Source organism: Arachis ipaensis, chromosome B10, assembly GCF_000816755.2.
Source record: "Arachis ipaensis cultivar K30076 chromosome B10, Araip1.1, whole genome shotgun sequence".
NCBI classification, from domain to species: domain Eukaryota; kingdom Viridiplantae; phylum Streptophyta; class Magnoliopsida; order Fabales; family Fabaceae; genus Arachis; species Arachis ipaensis.
Genome location: NC_029794.2, coordinates 119853623 through 119861950, shown reverse-complemented (window position 1 = coordinate 119861950; position 8328 = coordinate 119853623).

The window sequence follows — 8328 nt, the reverse complement described above, 5'->3', positions numbered from 1 at the left end:
TCAAAAGACATATGCACTGTTCAAGCATTCATTCAGAAAACAAAAAGTATTGTCACCACATCAGAATAATTAAACTAGTTTCAAGGATGAATTCGAAATCATGTACTTCTTGTTCTTTTGTTTTTAGATCATTTTTCTTTTTAAGAAAGGTGATGGATTCATAGGACATTCATAGCTTTAAGGCATTGACACTTAGACACTAGTGATCATGTAATAAAGACACAAATATAAATAAACATAAAGCATAATTTTTGAAAAATAGAAAATAAAGAACAAGGAAATTAAAGAACGGGTCCACCTTAGTGATGGCGGCTTGTTCTTCTTCTTGAAGATCCAATGGAACGCTTGAGCTCCTCTATGTCTCTTCCATGTCTTTGTTGCTCTTTCCTCATGGCTATTTAATCCTCTCTAATTTCATGGAGAATAATGGAGTACCCCTGGTGCTCCATTCTTAGTTGTTCCATGTTGGAACTCAGTTTAAGATTCTGACTTGTTGAATGGGATTGGTGAGAACTTTCCAACCTCTTTTTCGAATCTCATGTCGGATCTCCGGATACTCATTCCTTTTGAGCATGAAAGGGACCTCAGGGATCACCTTCTTCTTGGCCACAACTTCATAGAAGTGGTCTTGATGGACCTTTGAGATGAATCTCTCCATTTTCCATGACTCAGAGGTGGAAGCTTTTGCCTTCCCTTTCCTCTTTCTAGAGGTTTCTCTGGCCTTAGGTGCCATAAATGGTTATGAAAAAAATAAAAAGCAACGCTTTTACCACACCAAACTTAGAAGGTTTGCTCATCCTTAAGCAAAAGAAGAAAGAAGGGGGAGAAGAAGAAGAAAATGGAGGAGATGAAGATGTGTGAGTGGTTTGGCCAAGGGGAGGAAAGAAGTGTTTATGATGTATGAAAATGAAGGAGGGATGACGGGTTTCTATAGGAGTAGAGTGAGGGCTAGGGTTCGTGTATTAGGGGTTGGTTTTGGGAGGGAAAGGATTTGAATTGTGAGGTGGGTGGGGTTTTTGGGGAGGAGTGGTGGAGCTGATTGGTGAAGTTGTGATGGGGAAGAGAAATGGAGGTGATTGGTGAGGGTATTTGGGAAAGGGTGTTATTAGAAAGTGTAAAGAAGAGAGAGAGTGAGTTGAAGTAGGTGGGATCCTGTGGGGTCCACAGATCCTGAGGTGTCAAGGATTTCTCATCCTTGCACTATTTTGGCGTGTAAACTCCCCTTTGAGTACCAATCATGGCGTTAAATGCCAGGTTGCTGCCTATTTCTGGCGTTTAACGCCAACTTTTCTTCCCTTTCTGGCATTTAAACGCCAGCTTGTTGCCCTTTTCTGGCGTTAAACGCCAGTCTGGTGCCTTTTTCTGGCGTTAAACGCTAGTAAGATCATCCTCCAGGGTGTGCTATTTTTAATGCTATTTTTCATTTTGTTTTTTTCTTTTTCAGTTATTTTTGTGACTTCAGATGATCATCAACCTAAAGAAAATATAAAATAACAATCGAAAATAAATAGATATAATTGAATAAAATTGGGTTGCCTCTCAACAAGTGCTTCTTTAATGTCAATAGCTTGACAGTGGGCTCTCATGGAGCCTCACAAATACTCAGAGCATGCTGATGGCCTCCCAACACCAAACTTAGAGTTTGAATGTGGGGGCTCTATTTGACTCTGCATTGAGAGAAGCTTTTCATGCTTCTTCTCCATGTGTGCATAAGGAGATCCTTGAGCCTTAAACACAAGGCAGACCTCATTCACTTGAATGAGTAGCTCTCCTCTGTCAACATCAATCACAGCTTTTGCTGTGGCTAGGAAGGGTCTGCCAAGGATGATGGATTCATCCATATTCTTTCCAGTTTCTAAGATTATGAAATCAGCAGGGATGTACTGGCCTTCAACCTTCACCAAGACATCCTCTACAAGTCTATAAGCCTGTTTCCTTGAATTGTCTGCCATCTCTAGTGAAATTCTTGCAGCTTGCACTTCAAGGATCCCCAGTTTCTCCATTACAAAGAGGAGCATGAGGTTTATACTTGACCCTAGGTCACACAGAGCCTTTTCAAAGGTCATGGTGCCTATAGTACAAGGTATTGAGAACTTTCTAGGATCCTGTCTCTTCTGAGGTAATTTCAGCTGAACCGGATCCTTCAGTTCATTGATGAGCAATGGAGGTTCATCTTCCCAAGTCTCATTACCAAATAACTTGGCATTTAACTTCATAATTGCTCCAAGGTATATAGCAACTTGCTCTTCAGCAATATTTTCATCCTCTTCAAAGGAAGAGTACTCATCAGAGCTCATGAATGGCATAAGGAAGTTTAATGGAATCTCTATGGTCTCTGTATGAGCCTCAGATTCCCTTGGTTCCTCATTAGGGAACTCCTTGGAGGCCAGTGGACGTCCATTGAGGTCTTCCTCACTGGAAATCAATGCCTTTTCTTCCTCTCCAGGTTCGGCCATGTTGGTTAAGGTTATGGCCTTGCACTCTCTTTTTGGATTCTCTTCTGTATTGCTTGGGAGAGTACTAGGAGGGAGTTCAGTAATTCTCTTACTCAGCTGACCCACTTGTGCCTCCAGATTTCTAATGGAGGACCTTGTTTCAGTCATGAAACTGAGAGTGGCCTTAGATAGATCAGAGACTATGTTTGCTAAGTCAGAACGACTCTGCTCAGAGTTCTCTGTCTGTTGTGGAGAAGATGATGGAAAAGGTTTGATATTGCCAAACCCGTTTCTTCCACCATTATTATTATTAAAGCCTTGATTATGTTTCTGTTGATCCTTCCATGAGAGATTAGGATGATTCCTCCATGAAGGATTATAAGTGTTTCTATAGGAATCTCTCATGTAATTCACTTCTTCCATTCCAAGATTCTCAGGATCATGAGCTTCTTCTTCAGAGGAAGCTTCTTTAGTACTGCCTGTTGCAGCTTGCATTCCAGACAGACTTAGAAATCATATTGACTTGCTGAGTCAATATTTTGTTCTGAGCCAATATGGCATTCAGAGTATCAATCTCAAGAACTCATTTCTTCTGAGTTGTCCCATTATTCACAGGATTCCTTTCAGAAGTGTACATGAACTGGTTATTTGCAACCATATCAATGAGTTTCTGGGCTTCTTCAGGCGTCTTCTTCAAATGAAGAGATCCACCAGCAGAGTTGTCCAATGACATCTTGGATAGTTCAGATAGACCATCATAGAATATGCATATGATGCTCCATTCTGAAAGCATGCCAGAAGGACACCTTCTGATCAATTGCTTGTATCTTTCCCAAGCTTCATAGAGGGATTCGCCTTCCTTCTATCTGAAGGTTTGGACTTCCACTCTAAGCTTACTCAATTTTTGAGGTGGAAAAAACTTTGCCAAGAAGGTATTGACCAGCTTTTCCCAAGAGTTCAGGCTTTTTTTAGGTTGTGAGTCTAACCATGTTCTAGCTCTGTCTCTTATAGGAAAAGGGAAGAGCATAAGTCTATAGACCTCAGGGTCAACCCCATAGGTTTTAACAGTGTCACAGATTTGCAAGAATTCAGCTAAAAACTGATGAGAATCTTCCAGTGGAAGTCCATGATACTTGCAATTCTGCTGCATTAGAGAAACTAATTAAGGCTTCAGCTCAAAGTTGTTTGCTCCAATTGCAGGAATTGAGATGCTCTTTCCACAGAAGTCAGAAGAGGATGCAATGAAGTCACCAAGCATCTTCCTTGCATCTCCACCATTGTTGTTGGGTTTGGCTGCCATGTTTTCTGCTTTTTCGAAAATTTCTGTCAGGTCCTCTTCAGAGTTTTGTGCTTTAGCTGCTCTTAGCTTCCTCTTCAGAGTCCTTTCAGGTTCAGGATCAGCTTCAACAAGAATGCATTTATCTTTGTTCCTGCTCATATGATAGAGAAGAAGACAAAGAAAGTATGGAATCCTCTATGTCATAGTATAGAGATTCCTTAATGTGTCAGAGGAAAAGAAAAATGGAAGGATGAGGTAGAGAGGAGAATTCGAACTTATTAAGAAGGAGAGAGTCCGAATTGCTAATTGAGGAGGAGTGTTAGTCCTTAAATAGAATAAGGTGAGGAGGGGAAGAGAATTTGAATTTAAATTAAAATAAAAGGAAAATATTTTTGTTTTTATTTTAAAATGTAGTTAGAATTCGAAAATTAGAAAGGGAAATAAAATGAAATTTAAAAACTAAATAAATTACTTAATTAAAAAGATTTTTGAAAAAGTGGTTTTGAAAAAGATATGATTGAAATAGAAAACTTTTAAAATCAAACAAAAAGTCAAGTGGTTAATTTGAAAAGATTTGAAAATCAATTTTTTAAAAAGATAAGAAGTTAGAAAAAGATTTTGAAAAGGAAATTAAAAGATTTGATTTTGAAAATTAAAGTTGATTACTTGACTAACAAGAAACTAAAAGATATGATTTCAAAATTTAAAAATTGAACATTTCTTAATAGGCAAGTAACAACTTGAGATTTTTGAATCAATCACATTAAATATTAGTATTAATTTTGAAAAAATGAAATAAAAATAAGAAAAAGATTTTGAAAATCATTTTTGGAATTTTTGAAAATATTAAAAAGAAGATTGAAAAAGAGGTGATTTGTGAAAAAAATATGATTTGAAAAAGATTTGAATTAAAAACTAACTTAACTCCCTTGTGTTGTTCTGGCGTTAAACGCCCAGAATGGTATATATTCTGGCGTTTAACACCTGTTCATACCCGGGGTCGAGCTGTCCGAACCGGGATGTTCAGTAGCGAAGCGACCGACCTGTTCAGGTCAAGCGGACCGACTTCTTTACGAAGAACTCGGCCAAATCGACAGCAAAAGCCCAAATAAAAGGGCCAAAATAGAGGAACACGACCCAGAATCCAAAGGCAATCCTAGCCTATAGAGATAAAGGCGGTTCCCTTGAAGATAAGCTGACTTCACTCAAGATAAGATAAGATAAGATAAGATAAGATAAGATAACTAACTTATCTTATCAGAAAGGTCAGCCCACGCTACTATAAATACACTGGAGCCCCCAGGTATAACTCATACTCTGATTCTACATAAAAACCTGCTTAATACCCGTGCTAACTTAGGCATCGGAGTCTCTTGCAGGTACCCCCCACCCTCCGGTGGCCAAGGATCAGCAATGCAGCAAGTCCAACGAGTTGGACCCAACAGCTCCGGCCGCCATCAGCCAGCCGGACACGTCATCTCCGACCAGTACAGAAGATCTCATCCGAGATCGACCTCCAGTTTCAGGTAACCCTCGGAACATTGGCGCCGTTGCCGGGGAACCTGGAAGTCGTCCCAAAACCATGGCGGACGGCCATGACAACGACCACGATTCAGATCTGGAGAACAGAACGCCGCACAAGAACGCGGACACTACGCTAAAGGATACCCCGGAATCCAACGGGGACAAAAACTCACCAAATCCGGGAGCCATGGAAGCACTCCAAGATCGTTTAAAGCAGCTAGAAAAAGAAACCCAGCAACAACGGGAGATCGGAAAAGATCTACAAAGAGAAGTACGGCGACGTCGAGAACTAGAAGAAAAACTACAGCAATTAGAGGCCAACCTCAAAACAAAAGCTCCTCGGACCACTCCTGAAGAAAAATCACGCAAAGAACAGGACCCATTCACCAGGGAAATCATGAAGACCAAAATTCCAAAGGACTTCAAGCTTCCGGATATGGTTTTGTACGATGGCACTACAGATCCCAACCATCATCTTAGCAATTTCAGAAGCAGGATGTACCTTACTGATGCCTCGGATGCCGTTCGCTGCAAAGCTTTTCCAACAACTCTCACAAAAAACGGCGATCAGATGGTTCGACAACTTACCTCCGAGGTCCATCTCAAACTTCGACGATCTGGCCAAAAAGTTCCTGGCCAGATTCTCCATCCAGAAAGATAAGGCCAAGCACGCACCCAGCTTACTAGGAATCAAGCAAGGAGATCGGGAGAGCCTCCGCAACTACATGGAAAGATTCAACAAAACATGCATGGACATACAAAGTTTACCGACAGAGGCCGCCATCATGGGGCTTATTAATGGCTTACGAGAGGGACCTTTCAGCCAATCCATATCAAAAAAGTATCCTACCTCCTTAGACGAAGTACAGGAGCGAGCAGAAAAATACATCAACATGGAAGAAAACGCTCGGCTAGGAGAAACCTCAAAATCTGGAACCTCCTACCGAGACAAAGACAAGGACTCCAAAAAGAAAGAAGATCGACACGGTGAGAAAATCAAAAAGTACCACAACTACACTCCTCTCAAAGTATCCCTGATCGACATATACAAAGAAGTTTGCCATACTGAGAAAATCCCCCAGCGCGACCACTCAAAGGCAAAAGGGGAGGAGGAAATCGGAAGGAATATTGTGACTACCATCGAATTCGGGGACACTCTACCAACGAATGTTTCGATTTGAAAAATATCATTGAAAAATTGGTAAGAGAAAGAAAATTAGATCGATTTCTGGCCATCCGGCATGATGACCAAAGAAAAAGACGGAGAGACGAAGATGATGGACGAACTAAACGGTCACCTCGGACACCAGAAAGACACGTCCACATGATACATGGCGGATTCGCAGGAGGTGGGATCTCCAAATCATCCCGAAAGAGATACCTTAAAGAAGTATACCACGTTGAGGGAAAGGAGGAAGCACCCGACATCCCAGCGATAACATTTACTAAAGAAGACGCATCTGGCATCATCCCGGGACACGACGACCCCATGGTCATCACAATTATACTGGCAAACGCCAATCTACACCGTACACTAGTAGACCAAGGGAGTTCTGCCGACATCTTATTCAAAACAGCTTTCGACAAACTCGGTTTAGACGAAAGGGAACTAAGAGCATACCCGAACAATCTGTTTGGACTAGGAGACACTCCGATACAACCGTTGGGATACGTATCGCTACACACTACTTTTGGAAAGGGGAACCAATCTAGGACCCTCAAAATAGACTATATTGTGGCTGACGTAAGTTCAGCCTACAATGTTCTCATAGGACGGACAACACTCAATCAACTCGGCGCAATAGTCTCAACTCCACATCTATGCATGAAATTCCCAACTACAGAGGGGATAGCCACGGTAAAGGCAGATCAAAAGATGGCACGTCGCTGTTATAACGAGAGCTTAAACCTCAAAGGCAGAGGAGAAGAGTTTCATACAATTGAGCTTGGCGGAGCTCAGCGTCGAGAAGAACTCCGTCCGCACCCAGAAGGTGAGGTAGAGAAGGTCCAGATTGGAGACACCGCAGCTAAAACGACTAATATCGGTACAGTCCTAAGAGGAGACTCAAAGGACTCACTGATACAATTCCTGCGAGATAATGTCGACCTCTTCGCATGGAAAGCCGCAGACATGCCAAGCATAGACCCCAAGTTAATGTGCCACAAGTTAGCGGTCTATCCAGGATCTCGGCCGGTGCAGCAGAAACGAAGAAAACTCGGACCAGAACGATCCCGAGCTGTGGAAGAACAAGTACAAGCGTTATTGGAGGCAGGATTCATAAGAGAAGTCAAGTATCCACTATGGCTAGCCAACGTCGTTTTGGTGAAAAAGTCAAACGGGAAGTGGCGCATGTGCACCGATTACACCGATCTCAACAAAGCCTGCCCAAAAGATCCATATCCATTCCCAAGTATTGACGCTCTGGTAGATGCTTCCTCTGGATATAGATACCTCTCGTTTATGGACGCCTATTCGGGATACAACCAAATCCCCATGTATCCACCAGATCAAGAAAAAACGTCGTTCTTAACACCAAAGGTGAACTACTGCTACATCGTGATGCCTTTCGGCCTCAAGAACGCGGGAGCTACTTATCAAAGGCTAATGAATAAAGTCTTCTCAGATCACATCAGGAAAATCATGGAAGTCTATGTGGACGACATGTTGATAAAAACACAGAACGAAAATACATTATTGTCCGACCTGTCCCAAGTATTCGACACTATAAGGAAGCATGACATGCGACTCAACCCCGCAAAATGCACCTTCGCAGTTGAAGCAGGCAAATTCTTGGGTTTCATGCTCACACAAAGGGGAATTGAAGCAAATCCAGACAAATGTCAAGCTATACTCAACATGAAGAGCCCAACCTGTGTCAAAGAGGTACAACAACTCAACGGGAGATTGGCCGCCCTATCCCGATTTTTAGCAGGAGCTGCGATAAGATCTCTCCCCTTCTATGCTACTTTAAGAAAGGGAAAACAGTTCGAATGGACGATAGAATGTGAACAAGCTTTCCAAGACTTCAAGGAGTTCTTAGGACGGCCACCTATCCTATCTCGACCACAAGAAGGAGAACGACTTATATT